A 6,914-nucleotide genomic window follows, 5' to 3' on the forward strand; every position below is an offset into this window, starting at 1 on the left:
CTTTGGCCCAACAAGTCCACACCGACCTTCCGAAGAGTAACCCACCGAGACCCATTTCCCTCCAAGTGATGTACCTAACACTATGGGCAATTTAGCATGGCCAATTCACCTGGCCTGCATATCTTTGGATTGTGGGAGGAAACCCACAAAGACAGGGGGAGAATATGCAAACTCCACATAGACCGTTGCCCAAGACCTGAATTGAACCTGGATTTCTGGCGCTGTGAGGCAGCAGTGTTGACCACTGAGTCACCGTAATGAAAGACAATGAAACACAGCAATTAAGCAATAAGTGTCACTCATTATTTCACACCACTATTACACAGTAGCAAGGTGAGTGGGACTTTCCACTGATAGGACTCAGCCATGACGCCAGAAAGATATTCTGCCAACCACATAGATGAGCAATTAGATTAGATTAGATTTCCTACAGTGTGGAAACAGGCCCTTCGGCCCAACCAGTCCACACCGACCCTCCGAAGAGTAACTCACTTCCCCTCTGACTAATGCACGTAACACTATGGACAATTTAGCATGGCCAATTCAACTAACCTGCACATCTTTGGATTGTGGGAGGAAACCGGAGCACCCGAAGGAAACCCACGCAGACACGGGGAGAATGTGCAAACTCCACACAGACAGTCGCCCAAGGCTGGAATCAAACCTGGGACCCTGGTGCTGTGAGGCAGCAGTGCTAACCACTGAGTCACTGTGCTGCCCCTCATGTGGGTTTTGTTTTCAGTTTCAGAGCCTGTGTGATGCTAGGTACATAGTACATACCAACAAACAAGCCATTACATCAATCCACATGACCCTTTGACTGTTCACAGTTGTTAATGTACTGACCATACCTAACCAGTTAGTGCATTCGAAGTTCAGACCATAATGTCTAATGCTTGGTATGATTCTGCAACATGAAGATATGTAGAGTTTAGGGTGCTGTCAGACTTGATCTTATTAAATGTGCGACAATGCTAAGACTTTAAGAAGTTATTTTGACCTTTTTTTTGAGAGAGATGTTGTAAGGCAGAGTTACTGACTCATGAAAACCACTTGTGTAAACAGCTTGGGAGGCATGGTTTATTTTCAAACAGCCCGAGTGGGTGTGGCCAACTCTCACAGATCAGGATCTCTGGGTTTTGGGTTTTCAGTAACAACAGAAGCTATTGGGGTCTCAACAGAGTCGGAAACTTCAGTGAATGTCTCCTCGCTGCTACTCTCTCTGAATTTTCTCTTGATGTTTTTTTCTTCCTGTATTGGAGAACTGCAAGTGAGAATCTGTGTCTGAATTTTCCTTTCTTTGCCAAAGAGTGTGTTTCTGGAACGTTACTATATTGTAACAGTTAATTAATAATAGTTACTGCATCAATTATTCTGTTAAGTTTTCCAATAGATTTGTTATTCTAAATTCCTCTTCCCTTGTTTGAATTTTAATGACAGATTGGTTTACTGAGCCACAGTGGCTCAGTGGCTGGCAGTGCTACCTCACAGCACCAGGGACCAGGGTTCAATTCCCACCTTGGGTGACTGTCTGTGCGGAGTTTGCACATTCTTCTTATGTCTGCGTGGGTTCGTCTGGATGCTCTGGCTTCCTCCCACAATCCAAAGATGTGCTGATCAGGTGAATTGGCCATGCTAAATTGCCCATGGTGTTAGGTGCATTAGTAAATATAGAGGAGGGGAATGGGTCTGGGCGGGTTGCTCTTCAGAGGGTCAGTGTGGACTTGTTGGGCTGAAGGGCCTGATTCCATGCTGTAGGGAATCTAATGTTCATGTCAAGTAGTTTGACCTGGAACATCATGTCACACTTTCCTTTAAAATAAGACAAAATGAGGAAAGTGAGAGTCTAGACAACCTTCGTCAAAGATATTGCTGGGGGGGGGGTGGGGTCTAGTCCATAATTAATGGTCCAGCAGATTCCAGGGGCTGAATAGCCTTCTTTTTTGTTTTTATGATGATTTCATCTTGATTTGTTGTGAAACAATGAATTGTATTCGCGTACTTATTAGAAATTCATCAGTTTGCTATTTTGCCGATGATTTCAGCTTCTCAAAGATACAAGTTGCAGCAAAGGTTACTTGGTTGGTCCCACAATACGCACCTCCCATTCTCCCATCTGGCCTTGTCTTCCACATTGTTGTATGACAACATTGCCATGACGGTTCATCTTTAAGGTCTCCATGTGCTGTGTTTACACAGTGCTGCTTTCCTGCTTGGTAATTAGTCTGCTGTGGGTCTACAATATGCAGGAATTAATTAGTTTGCTGTGACATCTGCTTCACAAGTTTTCGGAAGTGTTCTCCTGGTTTACTTAGAAATGCATGCACAAAGTTGACCAATCCCTGACAACTGTTGAGTTATTAGAACACTATATGACGTGATGACAGCTAGGGATAATATCATACAGAGCAAAGAGATAGCAAGCAAGTTAATCTACAGGTGAAACATATCACCAGCATCTCCAAATCATATTACAGGTAGTTCTCCTTATAACATGTGTTTATTAAACGCGACTTGGGTGTAATGCGATTTGTGAGTTGCAGGTCTTGTTTATATAAAGCAAACTCCCGTTCACTGTTCCGCGATCCTATCCCCGGCATCAATTGAACAGCAAAACCCAGCCTCAGGATGCTCTGTCTGCAAGATGCAAATTCAGCGTGTTCAGCTAAAGCAGGGATGCAATCAGCTCTGAAACTTAACTTGAAACTAGGAATTGTAGTCTACATTTAGAAGGGACTTCATTTCAAACCGAGGGAGAATCTTGAGGAAGACTGGACTTCCGCGTCGGCATTGCACAGTCAGTCGGCTTGCGCGCTTTCTGGTGAAGCGCTTTGTGAAAGATACATAAAACATAGAAAAGTACAGCACAGAACAGGCCCTTTGGCCCATGATGTTGTGCCGAGGTTTAATCCTGATGTAAAATATAATAACTTAACCTACGCACCCCTCAACACACTGCTATCCATGTGCATGTCCAGCTTAAATGTCCCCATTGACTCTGCTTTCACCACCACAGCTGGCAACACATTCCATGCATTCACAACTCTCTGCATAAAGAACCTACCTCTGACATCTCCTCTATACCTTTCTCCGAATATCTTAAAACTGTGACTCCTCGTACCAGTCAATCCTTCCCTGGGGAAAAGTCTCTGGCTATTGACTCTATCTATTCCTCTCTTTATCTTGTACTCCTCGATCAGGTCTCCTCTCTTCCTCCTTCCCTCTAGTGAGAAAGGTCCGAGCTTATTCAACCTTTCTTCACAAGGCAGGCCCTCCAGTCCAGGCAGCATCCTGGTAAACCTTCTTTGCAACCTCTCCAAAGCCTCTTTATCTTTCCTATAGTAGAGTGACCAGAACTGGATACAATATTCCAAGTGTGGTCTCACCAGGGAATTGTAGAGCTATAGCAAAACCTCACAGCTCTTAAACTCTATCCCCCTGTTAATGAAAGCCAAACCACCATATGCTTTCTTAACAACCCTATCCACTTGGGTGGCAATTTTGAGGGATCTATGTACTTGCACACCCAGATCCCTCTGTTCCTCAACACTGCCAAGAATCCTGTCTTTAATCCTATATTCAGCATTTGAGTTTGACCTTCCAAAATGCATCAATTCGCATTTATCCAGGTTGAACTCCATCTGCCATTTCTCAGCCCAGCTCTGCATCTTGTCTATGTCATGCTGCAGCCTGCAGTAGCCCTCTATACTATCGATGACACCTCCACCCTTTGTGTTATCTGCAAATTTACTAACCCACCCCTCAACCTCCTCATCCAAGTCATTTATAAAAACTACAAAGAGCAGAGGCCCAAGAACAGAGCCCTGTGGGACCCCACTCAACACTGACCTCCAGGCTGAATACTTTTCATCTACAACCACTCTCTGCCTTCTGTCAGCCAACCAATTCTGAATCCAGATAGCTAAATCTCCCTGTATCCCTGACTTTATGGATGAGTCTACCATGGGGAACCTTATCAAATGCCTTGCTGAAATCCACATACACCACATCCACTGCTCGACCTTCATCAACCTGTCTTGTCACCTCCTCAAAGAACTCAATAAGATTTCTGAGGCATGACCTTCCCCTCACAAAGCCATGCTGACTGCCTTTAATCACACAATGTTTTGCCAAATAGTCATAAACCCTATCCATTAGAATTCTTTCTAAAACCACTGACAGTGCTGCAGTCTGTGGTTTTGGTGTTAAAGTGATAAATTTACTGTATTGTTTCATTAAAATATATAATGTAAAGATTTACTTAGATTGTACTATCATTTCTGTTAGGCTAGCTACTATTTTTGTTTCGATTTTTGATATTTTTGGCGGTTCGCTCCAACCCTGTTTTTCCCATGGGCCCCATTATTTATGTGTGTGATTTTCTACAACATGATGTCACATGGGAACACAACAGTTGTGTGACAGGAGAATTACCCGTACTGACAATGTTTAATTGTGCTAAACATTTTGCAACAACCTTCAATCTCTTTGCTTATCTTTGTATCAGAGTGTGTTCAGAAGACAGCTTTCTGGTCAACGGGCAAATCCCTTACCGAAAAGCCCATTTAACTCACCTAAGAAAGACATTTGATCAGAATGTATGCTGTATTAATAGAAATAAAGGGAGAGTCTTATTGTCAGAATAACCACAAAATTCTTCAGTTTAAATTGAAAACCTCCTAGCAGACCTCCGAACTGAACTTGTTATGTTTACACTGCATTCAGAGCTATGGTTTCGAGATTCAGGAGCATACAATGTCAAAAACTAATAAGCCAGTGAGATTTGCTCAGCTCCCCCACTAGAAGTGAAGATTTATGCAGGCTTAACACAGCAGCTTGTGAGCGGCACGATGGCACAGTGGTTAGCACTGCTGCCTCACACCGCCAGAGACCTGGGTTCAATTCCCACCTCAGCAACTGAGTGTGTGGGATTCGCACATTCTCCCCGTGCTCCGGTTTCCTCCTACAGTCCAAAAATGTGCAGGTTAGGTGAATTGCTGGTAGTGTTAGGTGAAGGGGTGAATGAATGGGAATGGGTCGGGGTTGGTGTGGACTTGTTGGGTCGAAGGGCCTGCTTCCACACTGTAAGTAAGTAATCTAAAGGTTAAAGTGCTAAAAGATCCTCAACAGATCTAGACCAACTCAGGGTCAGATTAAAATTTCATATTCATTAGATTAGAACTTATGCTACTTAGACTGCTTCATGAGCAGATTCAGAGAAAAGGGCTCATTTGGTGTTTTTTCAGATGGAGAGCGACCAAACAGAATTGGAGAATGCATTCACCATCATGGAAGCATTTCAGAAAGATCCATCAGACAAACTGAATGTTTCAGGTGTCAAACAGATACAGGTAGTTCTGGGATAACGCATGTTTCGGCAGTGCAATTAGGCTATAACGTCGCTGAAGTATTAGGGAGTGACATTTTGGAGAACGCTTACCTCCATTCACAATAGTTTGATTCCAGTGGGAATCAGTGAGTGCACTTCATTCTGCGCATGTACCGGTCTATGTGCCGTTCTGCACATGTGCCAATGTCAGCTGCCAACTGAGCAGCTTTCTGTGAGAGCTACTGTTCAGAGAGCAGCTTTTATACACTTTTTAAATGTACAGTGTTAAATTTACTTTTGTTTCAACCTTTATTCAGCCTGTGCTACACTTTGCATTAGAACTTTGAGCAATCATGAGTGATTTTTTTATTTGCTGGTCAGCCCCTAACCCCACATTTCCCATTGGCCCCATTATTTATACTAAGTGACTTTCTAATAAACGAGTTTTCATTGGAATGCAACTACAGCATTATAAGAGAACTGCCTGCACTGAAGAATGGAATTAGGTATAAAGTAATCCTTGCAGATCTGTGAAATTTATGTCTCTGAAGTACAAACACAGTGGTTCATGAAATGAATAGACTCTCAACCACAGTGAGACATGTGGAAAGTGTGGACTGCTGTATTTAGCAAGGACAAGCAAAGGCCTTTGGTAGAGGCACTGCATGATAGCAAAGTCTGATACAACAACAAAGAGCTGAGCACCAACCTAAATAAACCACTGTGACGAACACAGTTGATGGGAAGATGGGACAAGTCAGGTCCCAAAGTGAATCAATAATTTTTACATTTATTTTATTTATCTTGAAAGTCAGGCTCTGAGCACATTCAAAAGTGGCTGCCAATATATGTTTTTTAGTAAGGAACATAAAAAGTTCATTACATTAAAAACAATTACAAACTGTATTACACAAAGCAAAAATTATTGGAATGATCTTGTTACAAACATCAGAAAGAAAGATTCATTCCTTTAATTCCAGCAATACTTTAAGACACTAAAACCTCAAGGTAAAGTCACACCATTTCCTCTTTCATGCTTTTTAATTGGCTGGTATTGAATTGATTGGTTTACTTTTGTCAAATTTCAGTGCCTTCAACAGATGTTGTTTCCTTAACTAATGTCATGCTTTAAGATCCTTGAAAACAAAGTGCAGTCTGACCTCACTATTACTTAGCATGGATTCATAAAGTCACACCTTCAGTAGCCTTGGAAGATGTCTTCCTCTCTGACATCCCCACAGCTTTCTGCTTTTGGAGTTTTCTTCTCAGTGACCTCTAAGTATCTCAGGACCTCTCCCACAGCTCTGACTGCTTGGGGACATCACCCTTGCTGTCATGAGCCTGTTCCATTTGTAAAAACGTGCTTCTGAAATCTCCCTCTCTTTCTTTCTGGTGAGTATAGATTTGTAGAGATGTACAGCATGGAAATGGTCCGGTCTGCCCAACTTGTCCATGCTGTCTAGACATCTCAAATTAATCTAGTCTTGTTGGCTAGCATTTGGCCCATCTCCCTGTAAACCCTTCCTATTTATATACCCATCCAGATGCCTTGTAATGTTGTAATTGGACCAGCCTCCACCATTTC

This window comes from Chiloscyllium plagiosum, unplaced genomic scaffold (genome assembly GCF_037043375.1).
Source record: "Chiloscyllium plagiosum isolate Xiang-an unplaced genomic scaffold, Cpla_swu_hap1 HiC_scaffold_2, whole genome shotgun sequence".
Taxonomy (NCBI): domain Eukaryota; kingdom Metazoa; phylum Chordata; class Chondrichthyes; order Orectolobiformes; family Hemiscylliidae; genus Chiloscyllium; species Chiloscyllium plagiosum.